Raw genomic sequence first — 17955 nt, forward strand, 5'->3', positions numbered from 1 at the left:
AATGTTTGCATTTGTGATTTGAGGTATGTTATGTGGCCTAAAAATATCAAATGACAGATTTATTAAGGTTTCCATAGCTTTTTTCAATTACTGATAGTTCTTTAGCTGTGTGAATTTGAACTAGACAACTTTTAGGGCATGTTAGAGTTCTCATCTTTTACAAAGTACGTAATAGTTATTATTGTTGGACAGGTATTGGAATTTACATATACAGTACAGTATATACAATCTGTACACTTTTTTAGTGGTGGTTAAATTCTTACATTGTTGACATTTGTAAAAAAAAAAATTTGAAACAAATATTTTGTTGTAAGGGTTTTATATATGATGGATTTAGCTTGCAGCCATGTTTTACGTGAGTTTGAGATTTTTAGTTTTTCTTGAGTCAGAATTAAAAACTCTACTGTACACTGTTAAACTTTAAGAATAGAGGCAGAGAAACAAAGCCTAGTTGCTTTACTGCTGGTTGTATTGTATAAGATGTTTGATTGATATGTTGGAAGTACCACATATTTTTATGACATTGTTTACATATGTGATATTTTCCTTGAACCTACCTGCAGTAGAGAGCCTGAGCTTGTATTTCTTAAGAACTAAAGGTTATTCTTATAACACATAATGAGCTTACTGGTAATTTGACTTATATTGCTGCAGTACTTCTCATTTCTGAAACAAATACTTGCATTTCCCCTAAATTTTCTCGTATAGTAGCTATTGGAATACATTAAGTTTGTTATTTTATTGCTTGTCTTTAGCCCTTTAATTTTCATTTACTCTGGATATTGTCCTCCTTATTTGATACTATTGTACTCGGTTCCAATTTTCTTAATGAAGGTCAGTGAAATATGTAAATTGTATAGTTTCATTTTGAGCAACACTGTTTGATCCAGAATTATTTCCACTGAGATAATGCTACTTTAAGTAATTTTTAATTTAAAAAGTTTAGAGGAAAGATTTATTTTCTGGAAGAGTTTGCTATAAAAAAAAAAAAAAGTAGTTTTGGGTAAATTTTACACTGTTTAGAGATTTCAGTTGTAGAATGTTATAGTGTAGCACTCAACATATTCTTTTGAAGTACGTATCAGTCTGATTATTGAAAAATTATACATAGTTATCTTGGAACCATTTATGCTTAGTAATTATTATAACTGCACCTTCCAAAAAAATATTTTAGTATCAGCCTTTTATTAGCAGTCAGTTTACTATGAAAGCAGTGTGTATGTATTTCCTGATCTTTGTGAGCTTTCAAATGGGGGGGAGTTGTTCCATGAGAATATGTTTTAATCAGGATCTTGTTTTTTTGCTAAAGTCAAAGGCAAGTACAGCTTAGTATGTGTTTATGTTTTTCCAGTGACTATGTTTACTTTTTTTAATTTTTGTTTTTCCATCATTTTACCAGTTACAGCTTCTTCCAGTCTTTTGTACATGTTTAGAAATTTTGTTTGTGAAGATTTTCCATTTATTCATCTCATGAAAAGTCAGATATTTATAGGTGATGGCATTCTCATTTTCATCACAGTGTATTGCCATTTTGAGTTTTTATTTCTGATCTCCCTAAAAAATCTCCTAGTATTTAATTATTAGTTTTCTTGATTATTGTTTGGGTTCCAGTTTCATAATATATCAGCAATCGGTCAGTCATTTAAACCATCCTGTTGTATATAGTTAAAAGTTAATGTTTTGTCAAATATCAAATCATCTGTAATTGTGATTAAGTATTTCAGGTAGAAAAATAGCTTTAGCTTCAGTATAATGCAGAGTACAGTATAGTGTGTTTAGCACCTATAATTACCTACAAAAATATTAAACAGTATCAACCTTCCTATGTATGTTGTTGAATGTCTTCATTTCATGTCAGTAAATTAATATTCAATTTTGAGTCTCGGTTATCTTCACATCAGTCCTTGGAAGTACAATTGCAATATGTTGGAAGCTGAAAATAGGACATATCAGTTAAGCTTTTACTGCCAAACCTTTTCTCTCATTTTCTGTCAATTCTCTCCCTGTTAAGTCCCCCCCCCTAACTCCTTTTATAGCCGAATGTGTTCTGACATATTTTATAGTTTCTAGCTAACATTAGTTCCTTTTTTTTGTGAAACTGGAAATTTGGAAGGGCCCATACTTGTCAGGATTGGACAGAAGAGTGACATTTCTTAAGGAGTTTAGAAATAAAATATTTACATAATTTGTTGTGTTTTATATTCCTCTTAGGTATATGATTCACAGTATCTGCACTGCACAGAACTGTACGGAACTACAGGCTCTTATTTTACAATATAAACCTTATGGCTAGCTGAATGAGGGCTGAGACTGTTGCTTTTGTTGTCTGGTTAAACAATTTATAGTGTAACCAAGTACTGTATCTAATCATGGCCAAGGGTAACAACCAAAAGTTAAATACAAGTCTGAAGCAATAGGGTTCCACTAAATCTTCTTGTTATCTTGCTGAGGATTCAGTGAATGACAGCTCCTGTAACAAGTTTGTGCTTTTAGTGCACCTCATGCAGTGCAGTGCAGGCATTAAGGTTCTTTGCAGCGTCCCTTCGGCCCCTAGCTGCAACCCTTTACATTCCTTTTACTACTTCTTCATATTCTCTTAATTCCATCTTACTTTCCTCCCTCTCTTAACAATTGATTCGTAGCGTAACTGCGAGGTTTCCCCTCTGTTACACCTTTCAGATCTTTTTACTGTACTCTCAGTGTCCGTTTCATTGCTGAATGACCTCATAGGTACCAGAGCTTGGCCTTTGGCCTAAGTTCTATGATCTGTCCATCTATTGTATATGATTTATTCTTACTAATAAAATATCTTATACAGGAGCAATACAAAAACAGAGTGGTTCAAATGTTCCTCACTGTTATTATTTTCGTATGGAAGGTTTGGTACAGTAACTGAAAATTTAAAATCATAAATATTTTTAACTGCAGAATGTAGTTGTATACTTTTACATATCTTGGTCTGCTTTACATTTTTGAGCGCATCTCAAATTTTTTTATACATCCTGTGGAGAAGGTGCGCAGGTTTTCAGTGTTAGAGTGCCATCTAAACCGTGGTTTTGAGGGTGTTATGGGACGATATGGCATAGGAGAGAGAAACCACGAGGGAGAAATAATGCTGGAACTCTGTCGCATACACGATTAAGGATGTCAACAGTCTGAAAAGCCCAGAGAGGCGATAATGTATATAAGTACAGAAGTTGAAACACAGCCTTTCGTTAATAAGAAAAGGGACAGTGAAAACCTGCAGGGAGAAGAGGAGGGTGGCCAAGGGGAAAAGAGAAAGGCCAAGGAAGAAGATGCTAGTTGAGTGGAACATTAACTTGCAGTGGCAGAGGGAGAAAAGAAAATGGATGAAAAGAACAAACTGAAACACGAAATATGGAGCAATGTATTGTTATTACAGTTGAAAATTAAAAGCTGAAAAAATAAGTGAGTGATATATATATATATATATATAATATATATATATATATATATATATATATATATATATATATATATATATATATAATATATATATATATATATATATAATATATATATATATATATGGCAATGTTCTTTATATATATATATATATATATATATATATATATATGCTTTTATATAAAGAGCATTTTAAAGAACATGGAACAAAAATTCTGGAGTAACAAGGCTGATATACAAAGGGAACTGTGATACACCAGAATGTAGACGGATGATTTCAAAACTGTTAAGATTGACAACTGGCAGTTTGGGATTTTGTCAAGAATGTTTAATCTTGCTGACAAAGGGAACTTGACTAGCCCAGTCAGAAAACATTTTAAATATGAATGACCAGTCAGGGATAATGTTACTGGTGAAGTTAAGTATACCTTAGTTTAACCAGACCACTCAGCTGATTAACAGCTCTCCTAGGGCTGGCCCGAAGGATTAGATTTATTTTATGTGGCTAAGAACCAATTGGTTACCTAGCAACGGGACCTACATCTTATTGTGGAATCCGAACTACATTATAGCAAGAAATGAATTTCTGTCACCAGAAATAAATTCCTCTAATTCTTCATTGGCCGGTCGGATGTTACTGGTGAGAAATCTACTCTAGTCATGAAAATCACATTGGACGGAGAAAAAACCTAAGATTTCCAGTGAACTGGCGAGGGCTGAATAGGAGGTATGTCCAGTTAATGGACAAGAAATATAAATGACAATAATGACTAAACAAGGACTACAACTTGAGAGAAGGTGGTGGAAAATTGTCTCGGCAAACTGGAATGGATGGTTGGCAGTTGCTGAAAGTGATATAACTGATGCAGCTGGCTGAACAACAGCGCCTGAGCTATTCTGGGTATGAGCCTATTTAGTTAGTCCTGTGAAGAAGGATTTTACTGTCCCGGCACTGTGGCTCTATAGTTCTATGCTTGGATAATAAGCGGATGTAATATTTTTTTTATGAGTCCTTAGATGAAATGGAGTTTGAACCATGACTGTACAACTTCGTATCCCGGAAGAGTTCCCAAAGTTACCGTGAATCCAACAAAATGCAAACATCATTACATAAAATGTAATTTTCCCGTTCAGAGGTCAAACATTTGTCAGTTTCAATACAAACAAAAATATTGCTGCAGTTCCAGGGTAATAATATCTTTAATTAACTTTTCCTTCTCCATTTTTCTCTTTGCAGAAAAGTTAATGAAAGGAAATTCATAAATTTGAACGCAATTTTGAAGCGAACAATTGAATAAATAATATAACTCGTGCATTGGCCAAATTGTTATATGTTTTGGAGTATTTTATAGACATTCCTTTATTAGAAGACGATCAATCATTATCATACCATCAATCTGCAATATGCTATTTGGGCCGTAGAATTCATACCGGGTTTCTACTCAAATGATGACTGCTACTGCCATCTACTAGTAGTGTTCGCTTACCTAATAGCTAAAGACTTCTTCCAGCTGACCATCATCCTTGGATTCTAGCTGTCAATTTTAGTTGGAGCAGCAGAACGGCTAGACCGTCCATTTTGAAACAAAGTGTTTTACTAAGTATCCGAAGGAGTGATGGTCGCCGTCCTAGTTGCACATCAAGAGTTTTGAACAGTTTCGTTCACGGTGGGCGTAGCGTTTTGCAAGCCGTCGTCGGCTATGGGTAAATATCTTGTAGTTATTATTTTAAGCATAAAACATAGGTAGAGGATGTATTTACGGAATTAGTTGTGCAAACATAATTTACTAGTGTTTTGTCTTTTCATGTAATCTTTTTCTGAAATGGTTCCACGTTTGGCGTAGGCTCTTAAGTTCTGCTCACACGTTTTTCTTTCAGGTTTGATGGCTAAGGTGTCACCAAGTAGGAATTGCATCCTTCGCAGGACACCATTGGTAACTATTTTTCCCTAAAGAATTTGAAGGTAAGGAACATTCTTCTTTTAGTGTACTCAAATCTGCAAGCTTATTCCTCCCCCCTTCAGGGGCGGGGCCCCTGAAGTGGGGGAGGATCTCCGCGTGACGTACGGTAGACTTAGGTCTACCGTACGTCTGGAGGGGGGCTTGCATTAAAAAGGTAAGTGAATCTGTGTTTTAAGTGGAACTTTTGGGAAACATAACGTTTGTCAGGTTTATCTTTGAACATTAGAACTAAAGACAGGCGTATAAGAAAGTATATAGGAGTTTTATTAGTCCCTTGTTTACCATTAGCGTGTAAACTTTTGCCCATATCCCAATTTCGCACGAGTATTTAGTAATGATTTTTTAATGTCCAACTGCTGGAAATTTGCGACACTTTGGTCATTGTAAATTTGCTCTAAATAAGCTAGGTATTTTCAGTTCATTGTCTGTTAACAATAGGCCTACTCTGAACAGTGCTTTAATTGGTCTCTAGTAAAAATCTTTATAATAATTTTGAGCTTGGGAGATGGAGCGTTTCTGTATTTATTTAATGGTCTTTATTTTCTAAGTAACCTGTATAGAAAGTTACTTAAGCATTAAAGGTTTACTAACCGTTTTTATTTCCCGGCAGGTTCAGCTTGTAAGTGGCGGGCGATGTTCATAAGCTAAAATGACGCTATTGAATATAAGTAATGGACTAGTAAGGAGTTAACGAACTCGGTTTTTTCCAGCCGGTTTCCTTGCTGGCTTGGATTTGGAGATCTTGGCTCCCAGTAAGTTGACTTGGAACTGGTTGAAATCTGCCCTCACTGTTAATGAATTCTAATTGCGCTTCAGGAGCAGTGATGTCTAGTTGCAATTACTGTAATATTCCTAAATAAAGTTTGAGTATATTTTTACCTGTTTAAGTGTACTTTGATCCAGTAATACCCGTAGGAAGACGGAAGTTTGAACAGAAGTACCTACTGAGTAGTAACTGTGTACGACAGGTTGTCTCTCCAGAGTTAGCCTATTGCTCTGGAGTTTACAAAGGTTCCCGACCTTCCAATGTTTAGCTGCATGCATATGAGCTTGTGTAATTTCACCCAAAACAAATTCAGTAATGGCTAATAGTAACAAATGGAGCACTAAAATGGTGTGCTTCATGTTATACATCACGTAGTGTTTTGTATAAGACAATTTACACTACAGTGTACATCCAAGTCTAAGTTTATTTAATCTCTTGTAATGACTACCGTACAGCAATGCGACTGTGTGGCGTAACATTGCCTGTTCATAGGCTTTTAATATTTTTACCGCTAACTTTAATGGCCAGAGTTACTTTTGATTCTCTTGTAGACTAATTGCAGGGTTAAATTCTGTATACACAAAATTTTTGATAAAACAAACTATAGTTACGCTCCACGTGATGACAGGTCACTTACTAAGATGTTTGGCTCTGGAAAGAACAAAAGAATTTTTAAACCTGTAAAAGAATTTTTCGTTGTCATTGGTTTCAACTCTTGAGATAGATGCCGTTCGTTATTTTTAAGAATTGTTTAGGTAGCTGAGTGCATTTTCCTAAGGCATGCAAGCCTTTCTCAGACTTGAGGGTGACTGTAATATTAAATGCCAGACTAAGCCGGTAATGAAATTTTGCTGAAACACACTAGAGATGATAGATAAATAATAGAACATGGCCTCGTTAGAAAGGTGAGAAATAAGAGGCTTGGCTGAAAAAAAATTAAGCCTTGTCGAAAGCTTTCATTCAAGAACAACTGTAGCTTATCGTCGTTAAAATTGATTAACGGTAAGGACAGTATATTCTTTAACGCGTAGGGTAAGAGACACTAGATTTTTATCAAGCTGCATGGAATATTACAAACACGATACTAAATGTGGCATGAGAGAAGTGTTAATAATAATGGAGTACAGACTCCTCTTTGGACCTTGGTACAAACGTTATCAGAACCCCTCTTCATTGTTATTCAGGCTCTTACAACTTCCACCAAAGTAGGTACTTTCCCGCGTTTAGTAGTGACGTCTTGAATGGTCGCCATATTTTTAATTCTTAGGAATATGTTATCACTTCAGTGGTAAATGAAGATGAATACCATCAAATTGTTTCAGAGTATTTACAATACTACGAACGCGCGGCTCGACTGCGTTATAGTGGATGGGTCTTCCACAGGTGTCCGTTAGCTCCTCCCCTTTCCGGGCGACCCAGAAGGGATCCCCCAGTTTCTCTGAACTGGTGAGTGTGTGACTTCATCCTCTGTCAGTCAGTCATTCGGGAGTTTACTGGCGTAGCTGGTGGTGGTACCGAGGAGGCTGCGCGAAGGAGAGGGAGATATAATCCCTTCTTTGTCGGTCGGTCGGTCAGTTGTGTACGGGCATAGGTCGTGGCTCGTTGGGGCCTGGGCATAGATGCCGGATGTTTAGTGAATTGATTTAAAAAACAATTTTGATCTAGAAGTGCAGTGTTATTTAAGTGCATTGGATCTTTAAAAGGTGTGGAAGTGTTATTGGTGAATTTGTTCTGCCGTATTATCGTCAGCATCCACCAAGAGAGAACAGGTTAGTTTTATGATGGGGCTTTTGTGAGTTTACGGAAGAATGAGAGTTATCTTAACTTCCAAATTAGTGAATCTTGATCAAAGTTTGGTATCGTTTATAGATTTTTTTTTTGCTGCAACTTTAAGTGTTTACAAAGACCTAACTAACTGGTTACTTGGTCAGAACAACTCATAAAATCGTTCTTGATGACAATCACATCTCGATAAATTTAAGGCTGATAGAAGTAAGGTTTAGATATAATTAAATCATCCAATTCCAACTCAGTGGCATTTGTGTACAAAATATAGTGAAAATAAACGCACAGGAAATTGAAAAGATTTGGGAATATTTCAGCAGTTTTTTCCAGTAAACATTCACTTTTTTTCTCTTGACATATCTTGTATGCAGAGAAAGGTTGGTTTCCTCCATGATTGGCGCAGGCAACTCGAAAGTACCCAGATGCGTCGACGCGCCATTTTAAGAGAGCTCGTGTTAGCATGAGACTAGTTCAGTATAATAGAGAGAAAAAAAGTTTTGCATTAGTGTTGGAAGGTGATTTTCAATCTCAGAGACCGTAATTCTGCATTTTAATGTGACGTGAATCGGTGCCCCCCCCCTTTTTTTAAAGCATTTTCTCTGATGCTGTTCTTGCATGCATATATTTCAATCTTTTGTTAATTAGATATTAATTTGTATACTCTTAAACGGCGGCAGTTTATTGTATGGAGACCTTTCGGCTTGTTCCAGGTTTTCCATGGGTAAGTTTTATGTTGAATAATTTTGATAATTTATTAGGATTCTAGTTTTACTATACGGTAACGACATGATCTAACCACGCTTCTTGACAGAGCTATTGCCTTTCTCCCAAGAAACGGAAAACCACGTCATGCGGGGTTTCCCCGTGGGAATAAGGAACTCTTTAGAGTTTTACTTTTTATATTCTAAATGTCGAAGGCCATTCGTGTTCATTAAGAGCTTGCTGTTTTTAGTAACAGATGTGTCATCTGAGTAAATAAGTAGTCAATTATAGTATTTCGAGGGATCAAAATGCGCGCGCGCAATATATATGTATTTTATGTACGTTTTTTCTTATTTCAAAGGGTGGCTCCAGGTTGTCAATATCTTTCCGGCTCCGCAGTTACTTGGGAAAGAGGCTGCTAGCCATTTCCCTTCTCTAGCATGGCTGAGATCCGCCACTATGCATCTATTGTAATTCGAAGGTCGATACGGGGCAAAATAGAATGCAAAAGGAATGCATCCAAATCGTTCAACATTGCTCGGTTATGGAACAGAGTTCGCTCGCTAGTGAGAGTTGCATCTCTATATAGACCTGATCCTTTCCAAATCTGATAAATTACTTTTGTGGATTCAGTATTATCAGGATCGAGAATCCGTAATATTTTCTATGCTCTCCGTACGTATTTTTCCCTTCCGCCAGTCATTAATAATTGGGTGGACCGGTGGACGACAATTCAGGAGAGATGCATAGGTCTAGGGCACGTGAGCTATGCACTGCACTATGCTATACTCAGCCGGTGGGCACACTGGCTGATTGCACCTTTTATAGGTGGGCTATAGGGGTCACTGCATCCCTGTGTTTATATATATATATATATATATGTATGTATATATATATAATGTACTGTATGTATGAATATATGAATATATAAACAACAATAATTGTTTACGATTGGCAAAAAAGGCATCAGAGCAATTCTCATTCCCAAAATTCAATAGATCAGACACATGCACCCAACTTCATGGGTCTTCACTGTGTCCAAGAGTTTTTGTTACTAATTTCCTGAAAACAATTTTCATTCACACGTCACTCCACTTTCAAGTATTAACGGCGTAACTCAAGACATTTGGAATTACAGCATGTTATCAAGGCCCTTTTAGGGCACGACGCTGACCCAAGTCAGTTTTTGACGTCATAACGGGTACTTCGTGGCACGAAATAAGCTACTTTTCTTTCAATGGATCTCAACTTCAATTGGGCAGCTTTTTTTGTCTGAGTACGCGGAGGATATTGCATTTATTCAATTTAACTGTTCATATTATATAAGGAAGCAAGGTAGTTAGGCGTAGGCTAATTTAATTTCATTTTGTGTATTAGTTTTATATACTGACGTTTAGGGCTGTAATGTGAAATTAATGTTAATACAGTTATTAATCAACTTTTCAAGGCAGAGGAGTAAATTCGCGATCACTGATCATACTTTTCAAAAGTATGTATATTTTAATTCTCGGGAACTGACTACTTGTTGATGATGATTACTGTAAGCCAGTTATTAGTAGCTCTCTCTCTCTCTCTCTCTCTCTCTCTCTCTCTCTCTCTCTCTCTCTCTCTCTCTCTCATGAAGGTTTCGAGATTCCTGTACAATGAGCTATAAATACATACCGTTTATCATTCTTATAATATGGTACTTATAACTGCGCTGTACTGCAGGTCACATTAGATTATGCAAGTTGGAATAGGTTGGCCTTTCGGTTCCTTCAGAGCAAACATGCACCCTCCCCGCCTTTTTTTTTATGCACCATAACTTTTATTTAATTTTTGGTTTAACTGACTTGCATTCAAAAGTTTCCTAATGCTACTCATGTCTATTTTTAACCTTTATTCTTTTTCGTTTTGTTCTCTTTTTTTTTCTTTTTGTGACGAATTTGTGATAATACACAACCTAGTAACAAGCTTATCATATTTCTCTCTCTCTCTCTCTCTCTCTCTCTCTCTCTCTCTCTCTCTCTCTCTCTCTCTCCTCCATCATAGATCCACAGCTGATCCAGAAATACGAATTAAAGATTAAAGAAAAAAATAAAATCGAGGTACCCGTTGTTTCCCGTGCATGCTTTTTGAGGTCATTGATTTACCGTGGTGCCAGGTCAAAGATAGGAACCTCAATGAGGGAAATTTGCTGAACGCACGCATACATGCGTATGTATACATCACGAATACCTTTTATATTACACATTCATGCAATGAAATAAAAGATGCGTGGCTTATACGAACGATAATATATTCCAAACGCTAATCAATGCTAAACCTGCTTTCGAGGAAGTCCTACATTTTCCGCAATGGAGTTGACTCTAGACGCACTATGACAAAGAACTATACCTGAGACGCACCATGGCAATAGACGATGTTTCTGGGCCACGCCTAGACTCACACAAGTTGGTCTTAGGTCACACACATCCATCATTACGTACTGGGTTACTCAGCTGTCACTGTGGACGGCGGTTTATCTTGCTTACTTGCTCGGGCAATAGAGAGCTCAGTATAGGCTGTTATTTTCAGGTTAGTGAAGCCCACGGTCTAGATAGCCTCCCCCCACCTTCATGAATTGTTTTTATTTTATGTTGCATGCCTTGACGAATGACCTATTTTAGCAGAGAATGTGTTAACCTCGTTTATGTAATTTATGATTTTTTTGAACTTGCTTTTTATTATGTCAGTGATTCAACCCCACGCATCGAGTCATGGGATAATCTTCTTGCCTGTTTTCTGTCATATTGCATGACGTCTAGAGTGACCTATTTAATCTGACAGCGTAATTTAGTATTTTTTCAGATCTGCGCTTTGTAATTCGGTGTAACTTTGTCAGAATTTTCACTTATTTTATTTTTGCATTTGGTAAGGTTATAGAACCAGACGTCTGACATTTCACTAGTATCGAATTTGTGTTATTACATGAAATAATAATAATAATAATAATAATAATAATAATAATAATAATAATAATAGTAATAATAATAATAATAATAATAATTTTTCCTCTTGTCATTCACAGAGAATCGTAGCGTTAAAATTCATGTGAACAGAGAGGGAGAGAAAGTAAAAGAAAGAGAAAGGTTAATATAAATTGAGGCTCGCCTACAATAATGTTCACATTCGAAACTTCAACGCGGAAAATAATGTGTGACGGCGTAAAGGAGTCATCATGTCACCTGGCAGATTTTCACGAAAAATTAATTATATGGTTTATATATATATATATATATATATATATATATATATATATAATGTATATTATATATATATATGTATGTAATGTATAATATTTATATGTGTATCTAATGGTAAGTTCTGCTACGTTTTGTAGTGTTTGTTTACTATGGTTCTCTCTCTCTCTCTCTCTCTCTCTCTCTCTCTCTCTCTCTCTCTCTCTCTCTCTCTCTCTCTCTCTCTCTATATATATATATATATATATATATATATATATATATATATATATATATATATATATATATATATATATATAATTAATAAACAAAGAACACACCACACAACGTGGCAGGTTTGTACCAAAATAACGATTAATATAAAACTTAAAAAAAAAAAAATTGAAAGTTCACGAGACCTATAACTCATGAAATTGTAGAGAAAGCGTTGACGGTGATTTTATACCATTATTTCCGCAGCCAAGCCAGAGACAATTGTACCTTTTTAGAAAGTGATTCGAAAGTGAGAGTGGGCGATGATACGATCGACCTTAAGGGCGGTTACACGCTGCCATTTTAACCAGACCGCGGGAACGGGTTTTGTTTCGCGCCAAAAGAAATAAAATAATGTGACTTGCTGACAAAAGAATGGATGTGATGGGGTGTGTCTATGTGTGTTTGTGTGTCTCGCGGTAGATTACAAGCGTTCTGAAAGCGTTTGACAATGATAATTTTTTTCCCAGGGTCATAATTGCCAGAGTGATTACGGCTTTTTGAAAGACACAAATATGGGAAAGTAGACAAAAGGGGAAGTAAAAATTCTCATGTCTAAAGGGAGAGTTTTTCTCCCAGTTCTGTCTTTTACTTCTCACCCGTTACGTCTGGCCCCTCCCCACTTTGCTCCCGTAGGGGGCCATTGCCGTCAGTGCACCTCACGAGGTGCCCTGTAGGCATTACTAAACGTTGCTTGCAGCGTTCCTGCAGCCCCTAGCTGTACCCACTTTTCAACCTTTTACTTTACCTCCATTCCCACTTCCTTTCTTTAGCCTATGGTCTAACCCCTCTAACTCCCTCTTTCCACTGTCTTGAGCGCTGAACAGCTGATAGGCCTAGTGCTCCAGTGCTTGGCTTGTCAGCCTAAATCTCGCAAGTCAGTCTTCCCACTTAGCTGGCCAGCTCCTTTTCACATCTCGTTTAAGAACATTATCATCAGGAATATCTAATTTGAATATAGACATGTGATCCAGTAGCCTCGTTAGACAAATTACAAACGAGTTTTGTGCGTAAAATAGACGGAACTCTCTCTCTCTCTCAGTCCATTGTTTTTCTGTGTCTCAGTTTGCTCTCTGACATCAATTTGATACACTGCGGTTTGCACCAGGACGCCAATGTTTGTTGCAAGTATCAGTAAAAAATTTTGTATGCAGTATTAAAACAAGAAAGTGTCTCGGCTCTTGCGTGAGCAATTTCAGAGTTGAATTCACGAATAAAGAAATATCTTCGTATGAAATGACACACCATTACTGTTGACTTTCCGAGTTTCTGCAAAAGTTTTATCGACAGTCAATAAAAGCAAAAACAAGCAACAGCAGAACGTTGCAAGAATATAGAGATGGTGTAATTTCCTTCCCCCCCAAAAAAAAAAAAATCGAATGGAATTCTAGGATTCTGAAGAGTGCTCAAACGTTTCGTTGCTTCCACAACATAAGGGATGTGACTCACGCTCTCTGTGCAATAATAAAGAAATTCTGGTGGTCATAATTTTGTTGTTTTTATTGGACAAAAGGTTTTACAAGCGTGGTTCATCGCAAGAAATTAAATGAATTAAAATATGTGTAAGAAGATATTTTCACACAATTATATAGGCCTATATATATATTGTATACACACATATATCTATATCTGCGTTTGTGTGTAATTTTAATAACCACAATGCCCTCTTAACTTCTCGATTTCTTCACACTTTGGAAACGCTTGTCACTACTAGGCCTAGATCCAAATGGAGAAAGAAAAGAAGACATTTGATGCCCGGGCGAGGTTCGAACCCGCGTCCGGGATATCGTTTCATATCAAACTCCCTATTTAATAAGTGCTTCTGCGCCAGCCAGGATTCGAACAGTGAACTTTGGCTTTCAAACAACGATAGACAATGACAAATATACATAGACACAAGCAACCAGCCCAAGTATTTTCCTGTCGGATGAGAGAGGAAGGGTGTTCACGGATGCATGCAATCCTGCACATCCATGACGTTATGACGATTTCCTGCCTCGGTGGCCATTTCTTATTTTGTCATTATCTTTCTCAAACTTTAGTGAGTGTCAGCGCTCTTTCTTAATGAAATCCATGGACTGCTTTCTCATGCGCTGTTGAAAGTGTCGTTTCATCTCTCTCTCTCTCTCTCCATCAAGAAAAGCTGTGCGTAGTTGAAAAGCACAATGCTGTTTTGCTAAGCTGTTTCGCTTTTTTTTTGCCGAGGGGGGTGAGTTTTAAGGATTTCTGTTGTGGTATCTTTTGACTGCCTTCCATTTTGTTCATGACTTCATTCCTAGGCTGCGTTTGAGAGTAGGCGAATTTGAATCTGATTTTATATATTATATATTATTATACACACACACACACACACACACACACATATATATATATATATATATATATATATATATATATATATATATATATATATATATATATATATATTATCGATAAAATTTAAATCAAAAAGATTGTATTTGTAAATAAAAATATAGGAGTTAAACTTAATGCAGAGAGGGGAACCTGTTTACCAGAAATACATATTTCGTCACTCAGTGTTTACTTTCATTTACTCTCCGGGCCTTCTTCTACCCCGTTAGTTATACAATTCTGTGAAAATAGTAATGTCTTTACATTTTTATGTTTCATAAACTGTTATTCGATTCAACTTTTATCGTGCCTTTGTTAATTTTTTAGTTGTCAAAACGTCTTTACATAGAAATTCTGCAAATCACCGTAGGCAAGTTTCCGACCTCTCTGAAGACATAAAACTTAGGTCCGAGAAGCTATTAAAAATTCGAAATATTCTAAGAACTCATTTAGCTATTCTCCGTGTACGTCTGATCTCTTGGGTAACCAGAAGTTAACACAGAAACGTGATTTAACATATTGTAAAGCGACTTACATGGGCATACAGATTTAACAATAATTATTTCTCGGTAATCTGCAGTTAAATGGAATCATCGTAGGCGTGTCTTTCCATAAGGTGTTTACGTGACATATGTCACTTTTATGGAACGTTAGGGTGCGTCCGCTCTGCAGCAAAGCATATCTTAAACACACGTTGGCAACTTGTCGCAAACACATCACAAACAGGTTATGTACAAGCCAAAGACTTACTGGTAGTTTACTTCTAACCAGTGGTTCATACGATTAACCAGCATTTGCCAGGGATTTGTCTTCCACTTAAGGTCATTGACTTCTTTTCGACATGTTTGATATGAACGCGATAAGTTCCCGACACGTGTTCATGACATGTTTTACTGCACTGTAGATGCACTCTTAATATTCAGCAGTAGATATCAAAGTGGCTAGGCTACAGAAGTGACGGTTTTTTACTTGTTTTCAACATGTTTGTGATATGTATGTGATAAGTTCCCGACATGTGTTTATGACACGTTTTCCTGTAGAGTAGATGCACTCTTAATATTCAGCAGTAGATGTCAAAGTGGCTGAGCTACAGAAGTGAGTCGTTGACTTGTTTTTGATATGTTTGTGATATGTATGTGATAAGTTTCCGGCATGTGTTTATGACTTGTTTTGCTGCGGTGTAGACGCACTCTTAATATTCAACAGTAGGCGTCAGAGTGGCTGGGCTACAGAAGTGACGTACTTGTTTTCGACATGTTTGTGATATGTATGTGATAAGTTCTCGACACGTGTTTATGACTTGTTTTACTGCAGTGTAGACGCACTCTTAATATTCAGCAGTAGGTGTCAAAGTGGCTTTGATACAGAAATTACTGTAGTACAATGCGATAGACTATATTTAAACTAAATACGGTTTATCGAGTGTTCATGTACTATCTCTATGTCTTATTCAGTGTAGTGTTATTTAAATCAAGATTGCATGACGTTATTCTGTTTTGAATAGTCGTGATTCTTAGCAGTCATTCTTATTTCTGCTCCATTGGTGTCCTTGAGTAAAAATCTCCTGGTAGCGACAGACAGGCGTAGTCTTATGTACTTTGTTGTTCAGTTTCCGTCAGTCATTAGCTGATTTATTCTAAGTTCCTTGTGGCAACTCATTAAAAGAAATTATATATATACAGTATATATATATGTATATATTATATATATATATATATATATATATATATATATATATATATATATATATATAGATTATTCCTCTCATAGACACCTCATTGTTTATTATTATTATTATTATTATTATTATTATTATTATTATTATTATTAACTATGAGCACTCTACATTACTGAGGCAAGAATACTTGTGTACAGGATATAGATTATTAGCTCAAATAAATGTAAAACTCCCTCAAGTAAAACTTCATTTTCGAAGTTTGCGCTTCACGCACATTGAGTTCCGTTGAACGACCCAATTGCCCTATTACGAAGATTTTTTGTCTATGTGAAATCACTGACCTTTTTTTAACTGTCTCTCACGATCCGGACTGTCTCTCACAGTCAGAATTGTTTCCACAGTCTGAACTGTCTCTCGCAGTCTGAACTGTCTCTCACAGTCTGAACTGCCTCTCACAGTCTTGATTGTCTCACACAGTCTGAGTTGTCTCTCATAGTTTGAAACGTCTCACATTCTGAACTGTCTCTTCCAGCCTGGACTGTCTCTTCCAGTCTGGACTGTCTCTTGCTGTCTGAGCTACCTCCCACAGTCTGGACTTTCCCACAATGGACTATCTCCCACACACTGCACTATCTCTTACAGTCTGAACTGTCTCCCACGGTCTGGACTGCTTCCCACTGTGGACTGTCTCTCACAGCCTGGACTGTCTCTTACAGTCTGAACTGTCTTCCACAGCCTGGACTGTTTCCCACAGTGGACTGCATCTTACAGTCTGAACTGTCTCCCACAGTGTACTGTCTCCCACAATGAGCTATCTCTCAGTCTGAACTATCTCCCACAATCTGAATTGACTCACACAGTCTGAGCTGTCGCTCACAATCTGAACGGTCTCTTACAGTCTGAACTGTCACTCACACTCTGAACTATTTCTCAGTCTGAACTGTCTCTCACAGTCTGAACTATCTCACACAATCTTAACTAACTGACACAGTGAGCTGTCCCTCACAGCTTGAGCTGTCTCCTACAGTCTGAATTGTCACTCACGCTCTGAACTATCTCTTAGTCTGAAATGTCTCTCACAGTTGCTGTCTATCAGTCTGAACTATATATCTCATTCTGAACTGTCTCACAGAGTCTGAACTGTCACACAATCTGAACTGCCTCTCTTAGCCTATAAATTGCCGTCCTGAATCCAGATATTACGTATCGTGCAATCTTTGCTGCTGGTGTCATTTTTTATGCGTTTGTTTTTACACGCAATTCGTGCAAGGTTTTGTTGGTAAGTTTAGGGGGTTTAACGATTCCTCGCCACCACCTCCTCGCTGTTTTCTCGTTTCTTCCGTTTTTCTGCCCCTTTTCCTGTTCTTTTTCCGCCTTTTGCTTTTTTCCACCTTTTCGTGTTTGATTCACCTTTTCCTTTTTTCTTCATCTTTTCCTTTTTTTCTTCACCTTTTCCTTTTTTCTCCGCCTTTTTCTGTTTTCTCCATCTTTCCTTGTTTTCTCCACCTTTTCCTGTGTTTCTCCACCTTTTTTCCTTTTTTCTACACCTTTTCCTTTTTCTCCACATTTTCCTTTTTTCTCCACCTCTTCCTGTTTCTCTCCACCTTTTCCCTTTTCTCCACCCTTTCCTTTTCCTGTTTTCTCCACCTTTTCCATTATTTTCTCTACCTTTTCCTGTTTTCTATCCACCTTTTCCCTTTACTCCGCCTTTTTTCCTTTTTTGTCCACCTTTTCCTGTTTTCTCTCCCCTTTTCCTTTTCCAGTTTTCTCCACCTTTTCCTTCATCTTACTTTCTCTTTAATTTCCTCTCTT

At 36.8% G+C, this 17955-nt stretch overlaps 1 protein-coding gene and 1 long non-coding RNA gene across 2 annotated transcripts in view; both read left to right on the plus strand.

Annotated features, from left to right (window-relative positions):
• Positions 1-4975: 4975 nt before the first annotated feature.
• On the plus strand, positions 4976-6262 carry LOC136840491 (uncharacterized). The gene is made up of 3 exons (XR_010853620.1): positions 4976-5130; positions 5305-5389; positions 5998-6262. It is a non-coding gene; the product is annotated as an uncharacterized lncRNA (long non-coding RNA).
• Positions 6263-7661: 1399 nt separating this feature from the next.
• Positions 7662-17955, plus strand: part of LOC136840075 (XK-related protein 8-like) — a 46662-nt gene continuing 36368 nt past the window's right edge. The window contains exon 1 of the mRNA XM_067106458.1: positions 7662-7922. The gene's annotated coding sequence lies outside the window, so the exon portion shown is untranslated. The remainder of the gene's footprint in view (positions 7923-17955) is intronic.

Source organism: Macrobrachium rosenbergii, chromosome 7, assembly GCF_040412425.1.
Source record: "Macrobrachium rosenbergii isolate ZJJX-2024 chromosome 7, ASM4041242v1, whole genome shotgun sequence".
NCBI classification, from domain to species: domain Eukaryota; kingdom Metazoa; phylum Arthropoda; class Malacostraca; order Decapoda; family Palaemonidae; genus Macrobrachium; species Macrobrachium rosenbergii.